This window comes from Mastigoproctus giganteus, chromosome 4 (assembly GCF_048544385.1).
Source record: "Mastigoproctus giganteus isolate SK-2022 chromosome 4, ASM4854438v1, whole genome shotgun sequence".
Classification (NCBI taxonomy): domain Eukaryota; kingdom Metazoa; phylum Arthropoda; class Arachnida; order Uropygi; family Thelyphonidae; genus Mastigoproctus; species Mastigoproctus giganteus.
Genome location: NC_143578.1, coordinates 163,373,733 through 163,396,022, shown reverse-complemented (window position 1 = coordinate 163,396,022; position 22,290 = coordinate 163,373,733). Strand labels below are relative to the sequence as shown.

At 36.2% G+C, this 22,290-nt stretch overlaps 2 protein-coding genes across 2 annotated transcripts in view; both read left to right on the top strand.

Moving 5' to 3' along the window:
• Nucleotides 1-20,435, top strand: part of LOC150087158 (RNA-binding protein Ro60) — a 164,579-nt gene extending 144,144 nt beyond the window's left edge. Inside the window, exon 8 of the transcript XR_016546902.1 lies at nt 20,326-20,435. The gene's annotated coding sequence lies outside the window, so the exon portion shown is untranslated. The remainder of the gene's footprint in view (nt 1-20,325) is intronic.
• Nucleotides 1-22,290, top strand: part of LOC150087157 (uncharacterized) — an 86,683-nt gene that overhangs the window by 1,958 nt on the left and 62,435 nt on the right. The gene's annotated exons all lie outside the window — the stretch shown is intronic.

Below are 22,290 nucleotides of genomic sequence, written 5' to 3'. Positions count from 1 at the left end.
TCTTTTACTAAATATATTAGCAACTTTTAAAAGTTTTGTTTATTATTATTATTAGTGGCATATGATGCAAGGAAGGAAGCTTAAAGCATCAGCCAAAAAAAAAAAAAAACCTCCCACATCACTTATCCACCTATCCAATATGTCTACTTCTTCCTGGAATTTATTCAAAATGCCCACCACCACAGCACCAGATTGAAATTTGTTCCAACAGTCAACCGCTGCTAGGTGAAGGCAAACCTCATATTGATTGTGCAACCATCTTTCCTCAATTTGAATTTATATCCTCTCGTGTGTGTAGTCTGAGCAAGAGGAGAAGAGTCCCATTGAGTTTCCTCAATCCATTCAGAGCCTTGATCAGATCACCTCACAGGTGCCTAGTCTCAAGATGCTACACTTTGCAGAACTGAAGCCTGTCTTGGTAAGACAATCCTTTCATTCCCTTCACCATTCTTGTTGCCCTTCTCTGACCTGTTCCAGTAGATCTATGTCCTTCCTAAAATAAGGCCTCCATACCTGTATGCAGTATCCAAGATGCAGCCTAACTGTTGCCTTATACAATGGGATAATGACTTCCTTGTCCCTGTGAACAAAGTTCCTGTATATTATAAGCAAAACTCCAAGCTGCCCTGGCAGTCGGTCTGCAGTGCTCACAGAACTTCAATTTGACCGCACAATTACTGCTTGGTCTTTATCATTTTCCACTGCCCTGAGTGTAGTACCATGCGGTTAATCTGGGATTACAGCTGCTCATATGCAGTACCTCGCATTTATTAATGTTAAACTTCATTTGCCATTTCTCAGTCCATCAGCCTAATTAGTTTAGAACTTGTTCTTGTAGCATCTTACCCTAATTGCTGTCATTAAACTTAAGCCTGATATACCTTTATCAATATCATTAAAAATAAAGAAAATAACAGTGGGCCCAGCACTGAATCCTGAGGGACACCACTAATAACATTAGTCCATGAAGAGCAGTGTCCAATAATAAGTGCTCTGTCTTTTCTCACTTAACCATCCCTTTGTTCAGAGCAGTAGCTTGCTCTTAATGCCAAACTGCTCCAATTTGTACAGCAGTCTTTTATGTGATATAGTATCAAAAGCTTTCCTGAAATTGAAATATATGATATAAAAATAATTTTTTGCATACACTTCCTTTGTTACTGCATTATAATATCCAATCAGATTGGTCAGATAAGATCATCCTTAAGAAATCCACGACTGCAACCTAAGTGCATTCCTGTCTAGATGATCCTTCATTATTTCTTTAACCAGATACTCTATTTTCCCCAGAGGATACATTTGAGGATACATTTGCACATCTCAAATCCATGGGGGACCTCTCCTGAATCCAAAGATGCTCTGAACATTATGGTTAAGGTTTGCTTATCTCCTTTGCTGCCTCACTTAATATAATTGGATTGATTCCATCCACCCCAGGTGCCTTTTTTATGTTTAACTTCAACAATTTCTCTTTCACTTTCCATTTAGTCATCACAAAATCATTTAGCTTCCTGTTAGTTTGATAAACTTCTAGCATCTCCTACCCTAAAGAATTCCTCATATGTGAATGTAGATGCAAAATACCTATTCAGTTTGGCAGCAACTTGGGCAGGATCATCAATGTTAAACCATTGTCATCAGGTGAATGAATGTGATTCAACCTTCTTTCTACTGATAATATAAGTAAAGAAGTTTTTGCTGCATTTCTTGGCCTTTTTTGCCAGAGACTTTTTATAATCTGCCTTAACTTGTCTAATTTCTTTTGTGGCTTGATTACAGACTAGTTTATATCTACCATAGGCTTCTCCATCACCTGAATAATTTGTGTCCTCTGCATTTTTCTTCTCAGCTAGAAGTGTCATCAGTTTGTCTGACATCCATTTAGGTCTAAGCCTGGAATGGTATTTCTTAGTAATGACAGCCTTTCTTGGTATGAATAGCTTAGTAGCTTCTGTGATTACTTCTCTGAATGCTTCCCATTTAGCATTTGCTATTGGCAACATCATCAGGCAATCCCATTGTATAGAATTTAAAAACTGTCTGAGCTCATTGTAGTCACCCTTATGGAAGCAAAAGTCCTCCTGTTTATCCTTGACAATAGTTATGGCTATAAGTAAGTCCCACATCAGTACACTGTGATTACTGCCACCCAGAGGGTCTTTTACTGCAGGTTCTTAATGCATGAAGAGTCACTGCTGATAATCAGATCAAGAGTATTGCCTTCTCTTGTTGCTTCTTTAACATGCTGTTGTAGAAAAGTCATCCAATAAATCCAGTCTTTCTACCATGTAAGTGAAAACAACCCACAAGATTCCATTCAGAATCTGGAAAGTTAAAATCCCCCATTATAGGACATTTTGATTTACTGGCCTACTCTTATACTCCAGCACAACCACGAGGCCAGAGGAGCTTACAGTAAAAAATGAATACAATCATTAATTGTATTTAGCAGTTGTGGGCTTGAACCATAGTCCACTCAAAGAACATGTGCTACTGCACTCTCTCACCTAATGTTAAAAATGGGTTAATTTATTTTTGCTATAAAAGAATATTTTTCATTTTAAAGAGAATATTCTTAATTACGAAGAATGTTCAACAGAATGGGAAATTAGAACTGGATTTTCTCTCATTGCAGAATTAGCAAACTGAATATTTCAGAAGCACTCATCTAACACTGTTGAGATAAGTTGGTCAGTTAAAGTGGGGAATTGTTAAAAAAAAAAAAAAAAAAAATACCTACCTTAAGAATTTTATTTTAATTTGAAATGTGTACATATACATGTATGTTCATTTACATAAAATCACTAATTTTCATCTGTTTAGATAACGAAAATGTTTTGCGGCATAGTCCACTTTTTAATAAACATCACATTGATGTTTATTCTTATTTAAGAAATTCTTAGCTAAGAAACATCTTAACTTTACTGTTAAATAAGGTTAGTATTGCATAAATCTGCATTTGGGGCATTTTTGGTTGTTGCATGAGAAATTTTTGGTTATGGTGATTTCTTCTACATCTAGTCTTTACTTCATATTTAGATCCATCAGTTTCCATCAAGGTCTGTATGATTTCTGCAAAATCTGTAATTTAATTTTTCAAAAAGTCTCTACTTTGAGTTCATTGTTGTATGGCTTCTTGTTAATCTTCAGAACTTCAATTTGCCTCCAATCAGTTAATAAACTATGTAATTCATTGTCTTCATCTGGTTCAGCACTTTCATTAGAATCTCTAAACATTCTAGAACTCCTTGATCTATAGGTTGGATTGAGGATACATTTGCTGGTAAAAACATGTTCTCTCTGGCTCCTTCTATTAACCCCTTTTTTTTTTTAACCACGTACAAAAAATTCTAATAAACTGATGTGAATGGTAGAAGAGATGAGAAGTCATTAGAATGATTGGACAAAAATAATAGTTCTTTAAGGTAAAATGAATAAAAAAATTTCTACTCTTTCGAAAATTCCTTCTAATAAATAATTTTTTTTCCTTCTGAAAATCAATTCTTGGGGTTGTTAAGACTTGCATATGGTACAGGTTTAAGTCCTTGGCAATTGGAATGTGGAGTTTTATCCAGAAAGAGCCTTTTTGGGTTAGTTTTTTTTTTTTCTTAAAGTGTTTCTTTGCAGAAGGTACAAATTGGTGAAAAACCATTCTTTGAATAATGCAGTGTCCATCCATGCTGATTTTTGTGAGCAATAATAAACTGGTAAAGACACATTTATATTTTTAAAAGTTCCAGGATTAGTTGATTTATGAGCAACAAAAAGTAGCAATTTGTGAGTTCCAGTTGTATTTCTGTAGGTGCTACTGTAATTCTCTTGAAATTTTTGTTATCTTGGTGCTGCAAGCTCTTTTTTTTTTTGCCATTATTTTTGTAGGTAAAATCTTATAATTTAGACTTCTTTCTCCAAATCAAGTTTTGTCTGTTGATTAATGATCTGAAATCTTCTGTAATTTTTAGCAGCATGTGTTTAAGCAGATAATTTCTTCCCTCTAATACTCAATACACAGTTACCATGATATCCAACATCCAAGCTATCTGTCATTTGCTGTAAAATTTTCTGTGTCATCAGTCTTTTGATGTAGGAGCAAGGCTTTTCTTTTCTTTGAGTATGGATTTGCTAAATGGTCCTGCATGTTTTTTCCTTTGTAAACCACAGTCATAATGCATTGTATGCAATCTCCAGTTTTGGTTAATTTAAAGTGGAACAAGGAATTAATGACCCATTGAGGCAAACAGTGCAAAATCTTGATTTTGTAATTTTTTTCCCCTCAGTCTTTCAGTTGTCTCTCACCCACCTAACTCAATAGCAGATTTTTTTTTTTTTAGTGACATTGCTTTTTTGAATCTTTCCAGAGCATTCAATTTAGAATTCATAGGAACAACTCCTTTTTTATCCATATTTCATTAATTTATGTTATATTTAATTGGCATTAATAGCAAGTTACCACTTTTGATAAAGGGATGGTTGAGTGAGAGAAGACACAGTGGTCATTAATGGACACTGCTGCTCATGGACTAATGTTATTAGTAGAGTCCTCCTGGATCCAGTGATGGTCTCATTTTTTTTTTTTTTTTTTTTTTTATTTATTAATGATACTCATGAAGGCTTAATATCTAAGTTTGCAGATATACAAAGGTTAGCAGGGTGGTTAGTGACAATCAGGGCAAGCTACTGCAACAAGATCTAAAAAAAAATAGGTAAATGGACTGCGAAATGGCAGTTGAAGTATAACATTGACAAATGGGTAGAAGTAAACCCAGATTAATGTAACACCTGTGTGGTACTACACTCAGGTTAGTGGAAAATTAAGATGACCTGGGGTTAATTGTGCAGTCAGATATAAAGTTCTCTGAGCAGCACAGACAGGCTGCCAAAACAGCTCATGGAGTTTTGTCATTGATATACAGGAACTTTTGCTAGCAGGAATAAGGAGATGAATATCCCACTGTATAAGATGTTGTGCTGCATCTTGAATACTGTATACAGGTCTGAATGCCTCATTTTAGAAAGGATGTGGAACTGGTGCAGAGAAGGATAACGAGATTGGTGAAAGGAACACAAAGGGGTAGTCTTACCAAGAAAGGCTTCAGGTCTGCAAATAGCAGCATCTGGGGACTAGTCATCCACAAGGGGATTTGACTGAGGTGTTTAAGGCCTTGAATGGATTGAGCAAGCTCAGTGCTGATGGCATTCTTCCTCTTGCTCAGACTACACCCATGAGGGTGTATAAATTCAATTTAAGGAAGGATGGTTGCAAGGTAGATGCACAGAGGTTTGCCTTCAGCCAATGGATGGTTGATTGTTGGAACGAACTTCCACCTGTTGTTGTGGAAGCGTGTAGTTTCAATAAATTCAAGGAAGAACTAGACAAATTATTGGAGGGAGCGTTGAAAGTTGATCTGGTGTGTTCTTTTTTTTTTTTTTTTTGCTGATGCTTTTTAAGCTTGCTTTCTTGCATGTATGCCACTATTACTAATGACAATAATAAATTATATACTGTAAATAATTTTACTGGTCCAAACATAGTTTGGAACAAACACATAACTGACCTTATAGGAAGCATACAGGCATACTGCGCTAAACACTGAACAGTGCTCAGTATATTGTAGTGTGTGTGCATAAAACAGTATACTTTAAACAGGACAGAGCATTGGTTATTCCAGTGAGGCAGTTAAAAGGCTTCTACTGTAAATTCTTTTCAAAAATAGGCCTTATGTTTTGCTGGATTAAGTGCTGCTTGGACACCTGGGGGATGCACCATCTCAACACTAAATTTTTTGAACCCACACTATCAGTGCAGTGGTCTTCATATTCCAGAACTAGGAATGGTTATGGAAGATCACCATGACCTAGTGGTATTAAGGAGTTTGAATGTGCTTTTTGCAGAATTTGTCAGATGTAGAGATGACATTCTCAAATATGGGATACTTCAAATTTTTACACTTCTGCATGTCAAAAAATGGGATAGTATAACAAGTTCCTGTTTATAGTGACCCTCCTGTAATAGAACAATCTAGTTATTCAGCATACAGAGAGGTATCAATATTCAAAGCTGAATATTGATACCTCTCTTACCTGAAATGTTTGTCAATGATTTACTTGCTCTATGTTGAAATTAAATTTCTAAAATAAAACTGAATAAGTAAATACTACAAATAACTTAAGTCTCAACATTTCAGCTGGATATAATTACCAGCCATCATATGGAGAAGACAATTTATATTAAATGAACAATTTATATAAGAAAATGAACATGCATCTGACGTACTACAAAGATAAACGGTAGTAATGAACAGTACTAAATGTACACTATGTATGACATAGGTTATAGACAAACAAGTAAATTAAATGAAGCTGTTATAATGATACGAGGAAAGTTTTTGCCTTTTATTACCATTTTATGACATAACTGGAATTAATTATAAATTTTGTGTGTATCTGCTATATTAATAAACATTTAGTAACTGTGTGGCATTCTTAGGTATGAAAATTGTATATGAGGACTAAAGATAAATCAATGCATATGTATATTACCTGAATAATTCCAAATTATGAAATAAACACGCACATTTTACACACTACAGTATATCATTTAAATAATATTGCATTCATACAGTAAATTAATGATGCCTTTTTTTTTTTTTGCAGTGTACATACAGTATACCAATTGTATATGTAGTATATTAGTACTATACAATGTTAATGCAATTATTTTTTGTTTGATATATATATAAATAAACATATCCTTTAACATTGACTCTCTTGTATTTACTATTACACTCCTGCATATGGATGTATAGTGCAGCTGATGAGTATTATTTATAGTGCAAGGAAGCCACAAGCTTTTGCTGCACTGACTGGGGGCCGACCGGGCTAGCCGGGTGGGTAAAGTGCCTGCCTAGCAACCCAAAGGTCGCGGGTTCGAATCCCGCCTCGGGCTTGGATCAAAGTACTGCAAAAACCTTGGGAGGTGCATTATGGCCACAGAAGCCGATGTGCCAAAAAAAAAAAAAAAAACTGATTGGGGGGGGGGATACAAATTATGAACTTCCCTCCTCGTGTAGTTAACTATTCAGTCAGTTGACCTCTTGAATTTATTCAAACTGCCAGCCTTAACTACCTGCAAAAACAACTTGTTCCAGTAATCAACAACTTGCTGGCTAAAAGAAAACTTCCTGCAATCTAGTCTAAACCTTTTCCCTTGTAATTTGTATTTATGGCCCCTAATCTTGAATTCTTTATAACAGTAAAAATTCTGCCTTCATTCATTTTACTAATCCCTCTCAGAGCCTTACAAACCTCAATCTGGTCCCCTCTAAGATTCCTGGTTGTTAAGTTCTGTAGCCCACATAATTGAAGTCCTTCCTCATAAGATCACCCTTTTGGCAATCTCACGGTGCAGGATCCCTTCTTTGGACATTTTCAAGAAACTCTATGCATTTTTTTTGGATGAAGTCTCTGTACTTGGATACAGTATTCCAAATGTAGTCTTACAATTGCCTTATATAGTAGGATTATGACTCCCTGTCTCCACAGGATATTGTTTGATAAATCATCAACAGGACAACCATGGGCTTTCCTGGCCACATGTTTACATTGCTCAGAAAACTTCATATCTGCCTATGTCATAACTCCTAGATCCCTTTTTTCTTTTGCTGTTTTTAATTTTACTCCACCTATCCAATATAGGTGGAGTAAAAGTATATAAAGTGTATAAGTTAATTTTTGGGTTGCCAGTTCCAAAGACCTTGTATTTTGCTGCCTTAAAAAACACCTAATTTTCTGACCATTCTAGAAGCCTGTTCAAGTCATCCTGAAGTAGGGTTGCTTTGCATCAATCATTGACTCTCCCAATTTTTGTTGTCTGCAAATTTTGACATCACACTCTTTATCCCGTCTTCAATGTCGTTTATGAAAATAAACAAACAGCAGTGGTCCAAGAACTGATTCTTGGAGAACCCCACCAGTCTAAAGAATATCTGTTATTCACAACTGTTGTCTTTCTATCCTGCAATCCATCTTAGAATCTTTCTAATAATCCCAACATATTAGCATTAGTAGAGGCATATGATGCAAGAAAGAAAGCTTACACAGCAAAAAAAAAAAAAAAAAAAAAAAAAACTTTTCCATTTCACCCATCCATTCACTCCAAATATTTGTCTAGTTCTGCCTTGAATTTATTTAAGCTGTCAACTTCTACAATGACAGATGGAAGTTTGTTCCAACAATCAACCATCAACTGTGGCTAAAGGCAAATTTCCACACATCTATTCTACAACTGTATTTCCTCAATTTGAATTTATGTCCCCTCAGGCAATTAATCTGGACAAGAAGAATCCCATTAGCATGCCATTGAGCTTGCTCAAACCATTCAAGGCCTTATACACCTCAATCAGATCACCTTGCAGGTGCCTAGTCTCCAGACACTGCATTTTGCAGAACTTAAGCCTTTCTTCGTAAGAGCAACCCCTTGTTTCATTCACCAATCTAGTTGCCTTTCTCTGGACTCGTTCCAGCAGCTCTACATCCCTCCTAAAATGAGGCCTCCAGACCTGTATACATGGTCAGGTTCAGGTCAGCCCTATAATTGTCAAGTGCGGCCTGACCATTGCCTTATACAAGGGGATGATCACCTTATCCCTGCTAGATAAATTCCTGTATATCATTCACAAGACACCATGAGCTGCTCTTGTAGACTGTCTGCACTGTTCAGAAAACTTCTGACTGCACAATTACCCCCAGGTCCTTTTCATTCTGTACCACCTGGAGTGTAGTACCACACGGGTGATACATTACTCTGCGGTTACTGCTACCATATGCAGTACTTTACATATGTCAGTGTTAAACTTCAGTTGCCACCTCTCATCCTGTATGCTCAACTTTTCTAGATCCTGTTTCAATAGTGTACTATCATTAACAACCCTCCCAACCTTCGTATTGTCTGCAAACTTGGACAAGAAGCCTGAAAACAATGAACTGAACCCTGAGGGACTCCACTAATAACATTTCTTCATGAAGATCAGTGTCCGTTGCTTACCACTCTCTGTCGTCTCCCACTCAACCATCCCTTTATCCATTGTAGCAACTTACCCTTAATGTTTTACCTCTTCAATTTGTACAATAGTCTTCCATGTGCAACAGTATGAAAAGCTTTCCTAAAATCCAAGTACAGTCAGTTCTTGTATAACACGTGTTTACACTACACGAATTCGATCATACATGATTTATAGGGGAACGATATCTTATATAACACGAACCGAATTCACTTATGCACGATTCGCCTTTGTGTTTACAAGAAATGGCAGTCGAACACAGAATCACCCCAACTGAACGCAACACGATAGGAATGAAGAGAAGATTCTGAAAATGTATTTGTTTTTTATATCAGTGAAGGGGAAACACATTTCACCATGATAACGTAAAAACCAACACAATTCCAGCTATCGGTATAATCGCAAATGCAATTAGATCGAATTTACTACCAGTTTATGACAGATTCCACTAGCAGAAACGCAACTGGAAATTGTTTTTATTGTTTTATGGTAGTAACCCCTAGAAATGTGCTTTAGTAAAATGTGAGGTGTTAATAGTGTATCTCTGCCTTTACGGTGTTTATTCAGTTGCTGTGCACACAGCTTTGTTTATGTGTATCAAGCATGCCTCCTCGTTTTGTAATTGTGCTTTTTTCCCTAAAAATGAGTAAAATACTTGAAAGGTGTGAAAAGAAAGTGTCCTGGTGAAGATACTGCAGATTGAGAGAGAAAAAGAAAAGCAATATTGATAAACAGAGGCGGGGACTGGGTCAAAAATTCTTACCCGGGAAAATTTATAGTGGCCTCATACTATGGTTTATGGCCAAAATCACACTGGCCCACCTGGGTTTCCCCGGTAAGGCTTATGGCCAGTCTGCCTCTGTCGATAGAGAAAAAATATGAAATTGTGAAACGCTTTGAGCGAAATGAAAGACCATGTGATATTGCATGTGCTACAGACCTAAATGAGGCAATGCTGAGAATTACAAAGAATGCAGAGAAAATAAAAACAACTTTCATAGCAGGAACAACTCAAAGTGTAATTAAAATCCATTAAGATTAAGACAAAGAATTGGAAGAGATGGAACGGCTGTCATCTGTTTGGATAGAAAATCAAACAAAAAACAAGTTTGCTTACGATAGAAGCAAAAGCATTAGCAATATTTTATTACGTAATAGTCGTAATAAAATACGTAAGTAGTAGTAGTGGCATGTGATGCAAGAAAGCAAATGTATGAGCTTATGCAGCATCAGCCCAAAAAAAAAAAAAATCGCACCATTCCCTCCAAATGCCTGTCCAGTTCCTCCTTAAATTTATTCAACCTATCAACTTCCACAACGACAGATGGAAGTTTGTTCCAGCAATTAACCATCCGCTGGCTAAAGGCAAATTTCCACACATCCAATCTACATCTGTCTTTTCTTAATTTGAATTTATGCCCCCTTAGGTTCGTAATCTGAACAAGTGGAAGGATCCCATCAGAATTCAGCGTGCTGAACCCATTCAAGGCCTTATACACCTCAATCAAATCACCGCGCAGGTGCCTAGTCTCTAGCCACTGCAATTTGCAGAACTTAAGCCTCTCTTGATAAGAGGATCCCTTCATTCCCCTCACCAATCTTGTTGCCCTTCTCTGTACACGCTCAAGTAAATCTACATCCTTTCTAAAATGAGGCCTCCAGACCTGTACGCAGTACTCAAGGCGTGGCCTGACCATTGCCTTATACAGAGGGATAATCACCTCCTTTTCCCTGCTAGCAAAATTCCTATTTATCATTGACAAAACCCCATGACCTGCCCTGGCAGCCTGTCTGCAGTGCTCAGAAAACTTCATATCTGCCTGAACAATTACTCCCAGGTCTTTTTAATTTTCTACCACCTTAAGTGTAGTACCACACAGTTGGTACGTTTCTCTGGGGTTACTTCTACCCATATGCAGTACTTTGCATTTGTCAAGGTTAAACTTCAGTTTCCACTTCTTAGCCCATCTGCCCAAATTATCTAGATCCTATTGCAGTAGCACACTGCCATTACTGTCATTAACAACCCTGCCAACCTTTGTATCATCTGCAAACTTCGACACTAAGCCTGATATACCTTCATCAATATCATTGATAAATATACAAAACAACAGTGGACCCAACACCGAACCCTGTGGGACTCCACTAATAACATTAGTTCAAGAAGAGCAGCACCCATTGATTACTACCCTCTGTCGTCTCCCACTTAACCATCCTTTTATCCATTGTAGCAACTTACCCTTAATGCCATTCTGCTCCAATTTGTACAATAGTCTTCCATGCGCAACAGTGTCAAAAGCTTTCCTGAAATCCAAATATATGATATCAAAATTATTTTTTGCATCCAGTTCCTTTGTAACCACATCATAATATCCTATCAAATTTGTCAGACAAGACTTTCCCTTAACAAACCCATGCTGTGTCTGAATTATTGCTGCAGTCTTGTCTAGATGATCCTGCAATGCATCTTTAACCAGCGACTCCATAATTTTCCCCCGAATAGAAGTTAAACTAACTGGTCTGTAATTACCTGTGTCACCCTTCGATCCCTCTTTGTGAATTGGGATACATTTGCACATCTCCAGTCTGTGGGAACCTCCCCTGAGTCCAAGGATTCTCTCATAATTATAGCTAACGGTTTGCTTAGTTGCTTAGCCGCCTCCTTTAATATAACTGGATAGATCCCATCCACCCCAGGTGCTTTTCTTACGTTTAACTTCAACAATTTCTCTTCCACTTTGCTCTCAGTTATTACAAAATCATTAAGTATCCTGCTACAATTTGATAACCTTCTGCCATTTTCAAACCTTAATGATTCTTCACGTGTGAATGTAGATGCAAAATACTCATTCAGTGTGTTTGCTATCTGAGCAGGATCATCAACAGTCGAACCATCGATGTCAAGTGGACCAATCAGATTCATCTCCTTTATTACGATTATTTATTGTGTGTGGTAATGTTTTGATTACAAATGTGTGTTCAGTCTTGGGTCGTCGGCACCTAACCCTATTTTTCCCATAGGGGTTGTTGTTTATATTGCACGATTTTGCATTGTACGAGGGTTTCTAGGAACACAACTATCGTGCTATACGAGGACTAGACCAGGATTCGAGCCCGTCACCACCAAATATGGAGGATGTGGAAAGGTCAGGGAATGACCACCGCATATCCCGGACCAATATGGTCTTAGTTGCTAATGCTCCTAAAAATCAAATAACAAACAACACATGAGGACTGACTGTATATGATTTAAAAATTATTTTTTGCATCCAGTTCCTTTGTAACCACATCATAATATCCTATCAAATTTGTCAGACAAGACTTTCCCTTAACAAACCCATGCTGTGTCTGAATTATTGCTGCAGTCTTGTCTAGATGATCCTGCAATGCATCTTTAACCAGTGACTCCATTAATTTCCCCTGAACAGAAGTTAAACTAACAGGTCTGTAATTACTCCCACCCTTTGATCCTCCTTTGTGAATTGGGATCACATTTGCAAACCTGCAGTCCAGGGGCACCTCCCCTGAGTCCAAGGAAACTCTCATAATTATAGCTATGAGGTTGCTTACTTCCTTTGCTACCTCCCTTAATATAACTGAATGGATCCCATCCACCCCAGGTGCCTTTCTTATGTTTAAGTTCAACAATTTCTCCTCCACTTTAATTTCAATTATTAAAAAATCATTTAGCTCCGTGGTAGAGTTTTATAAACTTCTGGCAAATCCCCTCCATGAATAGTTCCTCAAGTGTAGATGCAAAACATTCATTGTTTGTAACTACCGGAGCAAAATCATCAATATTAAAACCATCGAATGGACCAATCTATCAAGTGGACCAATCTGATTCATCCCCTTCCCTCTAGAGTTTACATAAGTAAAGAACCCTCTGCTGTTTTTCTTTGCATTCTCTGCGAAAGATTTCTCGTAATCTACCTTTGCCTGCCTAACATCCTTTCTAACTTGAATACAAACCAGCTTATATCTACCATAAGCTTCTGTGTCACCTGATAATTTATATGCATTTTTCTTCTCTGCCCCGAGTCTCATTAGTTCATCTGACATTCATTTTGGCCTAAACCTTGAACAATATTTCTTAGTTGGTATGAAAAGCCTAGTAGCTTCCAATATGAATTCTTTGAATCCTTCCCATTTAGAATTTGCTGTTGGTCCCACTGTATAGAATTTAAAGACTGTCTTAGGCCTTTAACCTTTATGAAAGCAAAAACCTTTACCCCCGATGGTAGTTACATCTTTGAGTAAATCACACATCAGCACACTGTAATCACTGCCACCTAGTGATTCCTCTATTTGCAGATTCATAATGCATGAAGAATCACTAATGATAATCAGATCAAGAGTATTACTCCCTCTGGTTGCCCCTGGAACATGCTGCTGCAGAAAACACCCATCCAATAAATCCAGAAAAGCCTTGCTAGTGTGTGAGTGACAACCACAAGTTCCAGTTAATATCTGGGAAGTTAAAATCCCTCATTATAAGACAAGTTTCAGCTTATACAGTAACATCTCGTGGAGGTCTAAGTAAAATGCCTTTGCTAAAAGCAATGTGGCATAAAGGGCAAGGCTATGTATAAAGGGATGTTGAGTGGGAGAAGACTGAGTCATTATCAATGGGCACTGTTCTTTGTGGACTAATGTTATTTGTGCAGTTTCCCAAGGTTCACTGCTGGGCTCATATTGTTTTCAATATTTATTAATGATGAAGGTATATCAGGCTTAATTTTTCAGATGACAAAGGTCAGCAGTGTGGTTAATGACAGTGATTAGGGTTAACTATTGCAACATCTAGGAAAATTAGGTTGATGGGCTGAGAAATGGCAGAACTAGAGAAATTCTTGGAGGGTATGGATAGGTGAAATGTGTAGTTTTTTTTTTTTTTTTTTTTGGCTGATGCTTTATAAGCTTTTTTTCTTACATTATTTGCCACTATTAATAAAATACAGGCAACCCCCATATAACACGGTACTTCTACAGCAGAGTTTTGCTTTAACACAAATGATAAATTGAGGCAATCCTCGCACTGTACTTATATAGCACGATTAGAGAATTGTGGCAAACTTTCCAAAACACTATTTTTGAGCATTTGTAGGGGAGGGGAACTGTGTCGTTATGTTGGATGTAATTTTTCGATATTTCCATTCTTTTTGGTGAATTCCTGCTGTTGACTCGCTAGCCACCATGCAAAAAAAAAAAAAAAGAAAAAAATATTTGGAAATCCCCGTGTTAGGTTTTGTGCTATTGAACTTGTGCTTGTTTGAGACAATAAAAAATGTAACTTCGAAGCGTGCAGTTCGTGACTTTTAAGGTAAGGTTATTTTGGTTTTTATTTGATTGTTTATAAATTTTTCCAGGTATACATTACTAAACTTTGTTCTTACAAATATGGTCGTACCGGCAGAAAATGGAATCGGTGTGATAGTAGAACTTGGTAAGAGGGGAAGGTTATGTTGTTATTTGGTTTTTAGGAGCATTAGCAACTAAGGCCATATTGCTCCGGGAATATGCGGTGGTCATTCCCTGACCTTTCCGCATCCTCTGCATTAGGTGGTGATGGGCTTGAACCCCGGTCTAATCAAGAAGCATGTGCTAAGCACTGCTGCTCCTTCCCACCTGGCTACGGAGGAGCCCTGGAAGGTTATGAATCAAAACCTTCCCCTCTTCAGTAGTCACCCCAGGGGCTCACATCTGGTGAGTATGGGCTTGGCACACCTAGGGTCCTGAGCTGGATATCATCATTCTTCTATTTCTTGGTGATTCCCTTGTACTTCTGACTCTTATTCTCTCTCTCTCTTTCTCTCTCTCAGGGTAATTCAGAATTTTTTTTTTTTAGCTGGTGCAGCATAAGCCTCAGGCTTCCTTACACCATATAGCTAATAATAATATCGTTAAAAGTTTTGACGATATGTGACTACTGAAGATGTTCAAGAATTACTGGTAGAAAAAGAGACCGGTGGAAATGGCATCAGAGGTAAACCAATTCAATTCAGAGGATGATAGTGCAGATGAAAATTATGAAGTTATAAATTTTACACTACAAAACATTCAGGAAGGCATAAACTTAGCTGAGCAATTAGAATCTTATTTTTTGAATGCAGATCCTTCAACTGAAAGGAGCATGAAGTTCAAAAGGGAGCTTTAAAAATGCTTAGCTTCAATACCATGAAATTGCAAAGACCTATCATGCAAAAGCAAACAAACCCAGATTACTGATTTTAGATCAGAAGATACACAAAAGCTAGATGCTGCAGAAGAAAGTTCAGAAGGTGAAGATATTCTGCAACAGAGTATCAAACGTTCTCGTTTGATTGTGAACGAGGAAATCAAACGTTCTCATTTGATTGTGCTTAGCAGCAGTGAAGAGGAAGAAAATTAAATGAATATACATTATCTGACATATATGTATCACAGTTTGTAAGACGTTTGTTCAGTTATTACTATTTTTAATAAAAATCAAGTTTCTGATAGTTATAAAAAATGGTCTATTTTTGTTAAATTTTTGTGTTCCAAAAATTTAACAAAATTAATGGTTCTTAGTATCATATAACATGGTTTTGCACTACACAAGATTTTATAGGAACCTAACTACCATGTTATATGAGGGTTACCTGTACTAAAATCCAAAGAATTGTCAAAATTCTTTCTGCATCTAGCCCATGAGCAACTGTGTCAAAATAGCTTACCAGATTAGTTAACTATGATTTTCCCTTAACAAAACCATGTTGTTGGCCTTCAGAATGCCATTTCTATCTAAATATCCCTGTATTGCACTCTTAATCAGTGCCTCTAAGATTTTCTCTACAGTTGAATTCAGACCAACTTGTCTGTAATTAACAACTTCATTCGCAGTTGCCTTAGTGTATTGTTGATATGTTAGCACTAATCCAATCCAAAGGAATCTCTCCCAAGTCCAAAGATGTCCTCATAATTAACCTCAATGGTTCAATATAATCTCTGACAGGCATGTGCAAAATTACTGGATATATGCCATTAAGTCCAGGAGCCTTACTTATCTTTAGGCTCAAAAGTATTTCTAATAAACAGTCATCTGCTAGTTTGAAATCACAAATTTCAATATGGCTCAGCATCACTAGTATAGCCTCTTTTCAGCATAAAGGATCTTTCATTAGTAAAGGCTGATGTAAAGTATCTATTCAGTTCATCAGCTGGGTTATCTGAGACTTTCACACAGCTGGTACACAAGGGCTACTATCCAATTTTTTTTCTTTGTATTCACATACATGAATAACTCCTTGGCCTCATTATTATTAGCCATATGGTGCAAGGAAGCCTGAGACTTATGCTGCACCAGCCAAAGAAATTCTCAAGTTACCCAGAGAGAGAGAGAGAGAGAGAGAGAGAGAGAGAGAGAATAATGATATCCATCTCAGGACCCTGGGTGTGCCAAGCCCATACCCACCAGATGTGAGCCCCTGGGGTTTCTTTGCTCTCTTAGCCAGTGCTTTTTCATACTCAGTGTTGGTCTCCTTAACCTTATCTATGATACTGTTACAGATCAACTTGTTGCTGCTGTAGGTTTCAGTACTTTTCATTGCTCTGTAACTTTCCCAATTTATCTTTTTCTGCTCTGTTAGACTGGACAGCTCTGTATTCATCCATCCTGGCATCCTCCTTGCGCAGTCTACCCAATTAATAGATGCTGTGTAGCACCTTAAACTGCTATAGCAGTTATTCTTAAGGCATTATTCCCTTATTCTGAAATTAAAACCCATATCTTAACCTTTAACTGCTGCAACATCTTTCAACTAATGATTGTGTGATTACTACCTGCCAGTGGTTCCTGTACTTTAAGCCCAATGATGTCACGTGATTTATGAGTAATGATGAGGTCAAGAATATTCTTACCGCTAGTATTTTCTCTAACGTGTTGGTACAAATAGTAATCATCTAGTTCATTTAAAAATTTTGTTTCCCATGGGAAAGTTTCCCTCCTATTTATTAGAGAGAGAGAGAGAGAGAGAAAGTATGATATCAAACCTATTTAAATACAGCATTTGCACAAGTCAAATAATAGATACATAATCATTAAATAAAATTCCCAGTATGGCATTTATGCAGGTCAGTGAAAAATTTTCTTACAATTATGGAAAGAGCCTTGAGCATCGGATTAAGCATACTAAAACAATATTGTTTCAACTGACAACACTAAAAAGAGACCCATTGTCTGTTTGTCAATTAGTCAAATGAATTTGTTAAACTCATTGACAAATCCAGAGTTTGTCAGAATCAGGACTGACTTATTTAATTGTGGTTACCCCCCCCTCCAGTTCTGGATAGATTCTGGATATTTGACAATGGGTCTGTGTTAATTAGGGTAACAATCTGGTTGCCACTGCCCACTATCCAGGTGTGTCATTGGGTATTGGCAGTGTTGTGTCAATACCATATCGGTTGTGTGCAGCTCCTTGGCAGGATACTGCAATCAATTTTATCCAAGATTAAACGACTATTCTACTTTTGCATCATGCAAAAATCGTATTACTTGCCCGGATTGTGGGTGTGTTATATTAGTCAGAACGTGTGCAGATTAGGAGATCATATTAATGAGCATGAGGGACTATTATTCATGCTGATTTTGCCAACTCAGCCATCTCAGAGCACTGGTGTGAGTAGCATTCCAACTATAATCCCTGACCCAACATTGAAATAATGGATCAGACTAATAATTCTTGCCGTCTATCGTGGTTAGAGGTTCTCCATATAGCTGTGGCAGGTTCCACCATCAATTGTAATGCTGGAATCCACATACATCCTATTATGGAGGCCATTATTTTGCAGTGTGCTGAGGTGGCGACCTAATAATTAATCTAATGTGTGTCACTACAACAATGCTGAGTCTGACAGTTATTATCCTCTTCCATTATTTCCTTCCTTAATTTCTTTAACCAGGCATGGGCCACAGCTAGGTATCTGCATGCATGCACGCACGCACACACGCACAAGGCTACCTCTCTGTATTATATTGACTTGCTGTTGTAGGCTTATTATTAGCCATATAGTGCAAGGAAGACAGGCTTATGCTGCACCAGTCAAAAAATAAATTTCCAAGTTACCTTGAGAGAGAAAGAAAAAGAGAAAAGTAGAAAGGAATTACCAAGAAAGAGAAGAATGGTGATATCCAGCTCAGGACCCTAGTTGTGCCAAGCCCATACTCACCAGATGTGAGCCCCTGGGGTTCAGCTTCAGTAAGTTGACAAAGAGGCTCTTTGCCTCGAAAGCTACTTACCTTGTATGTTTTATTTTATACTTTTTAACTTTGTATTGTAATGTTTTTATTTGTAATTTGTTCTCAATACAAATGTTAATTTTATTTAGCAGTCACGGGCTTGAACCCTGGTCCACTCAAAGAGCATGTGCTACTGCACTCGCACTCCTGACCACTCGGCTACGTCAGGCCTGTCTTAATTTTAATTTTTTAACGCATTCTATTTTGTTTTAATAAATTTTTTTTTATGTTTATCAGTTGTCTGTTGTGGCAATATTACTTCAGTAAATCTGCTTACAAATTTTCACAAATATTGATTTAGATTTGTGGTTGCTCAGCTGATCATATATGAGAAAAGGATCAGTATACAATGAATTCATTTTAATGGGGAAAAGGAAAAAAATTACAGAATGATGAGGTGAACTTAACTAGAATTTCAGAATATCAGCTTTGGTGGCAAGAGACTGGTTGTTCATGGGGTCGGTGGGGGTAAAGAAATGCAAAACAGAGAGAAAGCCATCTTGTGGTATTCATCTGAATGGTTTTTAAAGTCACACAGAATTTTACTATTAAATAAGGAGAAGCAAATGAAGATGTCATCATTAAAGCTGTTTCAGAAAATTAAGAAGAATGGGGAAGAAATATCGTAATAAATACAGTGAAGTTTATCCTTTCTGTTAAAGATATCACTAGCCAGAAAGGATGTTTAGGTTAATGGTGATTGAAATGGTTTTTATTTTATTTTCATGATTTAATTTCAGTGTTTAAGGATGCTTTATTAATGATAGTTCATTAAGGTATATATTATATACATGCAAAATTTATAATTACCTGTGTTCAGCCACAACTGTTACATAACTTTATATATATGTAGCATTATTCAATCTATTATATCTGGTTGTGGGACAGTGTTAGATGCCTTTTTTCCCTTTGCCCTTGTGCTTTTAATATAAATTTATCATTCATCCAAATGATGGTTGGGAAATAGCATCCATTTCAAAACATTGAGATGTAAGCTGTTTGTAAATATATTTATTTATTCAGTTTTATTTTAAAAACTTATTTTCATTGTAATACAAGTATGAATTATTGACAAATGAGTTATCCTGCATTATGAATGCAGGTTTTTTTTTCTTTTTTTTTTTTTTTTTGGCTGATGCTGAATAAGCTTGCTTTCTTGCATCATATGCCTCTACTAATGCTAATGAGTTATAAAAAGCTGTCATTTTTACCTGTTTTTTTATGAAATTTGTAATAAAGAATAAATATGGATGGACTAGTATGTGCTTCAACCCCTGTTTGTTAGTAAGATAGTCATGCTTGCTAAACAGTGTTCCCTCACCACCACCACCACCTTTTTCTATGACAGAACTGCAGAACATTGTAATGATCTGTCCATTCATTGAGCTGACATTTCACACATGCATAGTGCTACTGCTGACATCAGTAAAAATTTGCCTTGTGGCCAATGTTTCATTTTTGTGCAATCTGTTAATCTCCAATGTGTATTTCATAGATATAAGCCTGCTAAGTCATATAACAGTAATTTAGACAAGGGTGCAGTAGCACAGTAAAATGCTGGATAATTAACATATTAAGTGCATAGCTCATTTGGAGCTGCTCTGTGATTTTGTTATGGGAAATGGTTGGAGATGCTATTTATTAACACTGCCATATGGATCAAGGCCACTGACACCAAATATGAAACTTGAAAAAAAAAAAAAAAAAAGCCTTGTGCTTTGGAGATCATATCAATAATAAAATTACTTGAGTAAACTGAATACAGAATAAAAACAAAGAGGTGCCCCGGCCTTGAAAGCTATTCACAAAACAGTGAATAGCTTTCAAGGCCAGGGCACCTCTTTGTCAACTCTTGAACATCTCACATTTATATTTTGCGATTTTAACTTATTTTATCCTATATGTCTTTTATTATATTATTTTTACTCTTAACCTGTTTTTGTATATTTATTTTAATAAAGTTCAATTGGTTGTCACAAGCAATTTTATTATTGTTAAATTTAGATTTGATGAAGGCTAGAACCACCATACATGAATTTCTTATTCCCTGTGGATTAAGTAAGCTGATTTAATTGACTAAGACTAACACAGTGGTTTGTGTTATAAAAAGGACACGTGGGACAATGCATTGGAGCTCAGTTTCCTGAAAACTATCAAGATATCTATGTTAAGAGAACATTATATGGTTGTGGATAACATTCATTGAACCATATGAACTATTGTTATCAAGACAATTTTATTGCATAATTTTATTTATCTTGATCTTTATTATATTAAGTAAGTTAAACTTACTTAATAAGTAGATTTACCCTTCAAGTTGATCATTGCAAGCAGAAATGCTTTCAAACTTTTGATAAAGGAACTTAAATGGCAGTTGGAAAGGGAAAGTTAGTATTTGTCTTCCATCCTTCTGCAAGTTCAGCTCTCTTTTTTTTGTTTTGTTTTGTTTAACAGAAAATTGTATATTTAATAAACTAAATAGCATTACTAATGATAAATCAAGACAGTTGATCCATATATATAGGTATATAACTAAAAAATATTGGATAGTGGTGGATTCCATCAGTGCTATTGAAGACTTACGGATCGGCAATACCCTTTTTTGATGCTCACTTTCTCAGTCCTCAGTTACTAACCTTATGCAGTCCATTGACTATATAAAAATGTTTAAATTAAACTGGGTTTTAAAGATTACATTATTCTTTAAAAAAATATAAAAAATAAACTATAGCTTAAATTCAAATATTTGCAAGCAGAAATGCATACTGATCACTTAAGAGGATAAATCTGGAGGTGCACAATGCCACGTTCTTCTGTTCTCCTGATCTTTGCGTAATTTTGGTTTCGTTATTATCTCAATTCGTAGGCATGAAGACACAGGATAAAGATATGGAACTCAGAATATTTGCCAATTATTAAGTAGTTCTGTTGTGTCACAGTTTCAATATATTACTTAATTTTAGTTCTGCTACATAGGAGTAAAATATTTTATTTAATGTAATATATTTTACAGAGTAAAATTCACTTGATAATAATAGTTCAGTTTTTGTTATTTACATTTAATTAATTCTGTATTTGTAATTTTTAATGCAGCATAGCAATCAGTGGTGTATGTGAAGGATGTAACCAGTTGGGGGTTGGGCTTCCTTTTCAAAGCTCTCCATCTACTTCATGTGATATAAAATTTTGCTGGTATGAAATTTATTGTTTTGAAATACAATTAAATTAAACTTCATCTCTAATCAGTAATGCATAAGCCAAATTTATGAAATTCGTGCGTGCCAACAGATTGAAGATATATTGTTTCCATTTATGTTGTTGTGTAATCATGCAGTTTGTTTACATTGCTGATAGCATTTGTTTAATTGTTCACAAGTGCTACATTAGACATTGGCTGATTTACTTTTCCATAAAAACATGTCATATTAAAATATTCAGTTTTGCAAGAACTACATTAATTCCATTCTGACAAAACAGAAATAAATTGCTAGTCATAATTTATGTGAAAAAGTAGGAGAAAGAGGGGGGGGGAAGGATTTGGTGCTGATACTTTGATATTGATGCTCTAAGTATTTTGCTATTCAAAAGTCATTACTTCTGTTTTAGTTGAACTGTGGCATTTTTTATAGTCAAATTCCTTTACAGTTATAACTTGTTAGCCTGCACTAGCTACTATGAATAATTTCATTTCTGCCCATCCACAGAAAGCCAAGTTTGTTTATACTTCAGGACAGCCAGATTTCAAGAGTGCTAATAATTTTCCTGTTATGGTAATTAGACTCCTAACATTTTACTGTATACTTTTTATGACAGTGGATTGGTTCTAATGTTCTGCATTTCACATTAGGCATTCAAACAGCAGTTGTATTAGTTTAATTATTTTTATTTATGAAATGCAGTTAGGGTTAGATGTTTTTTGACAAAACACAAACTGACTTTTAAGAATATGCAATTTACAGATAATGCACT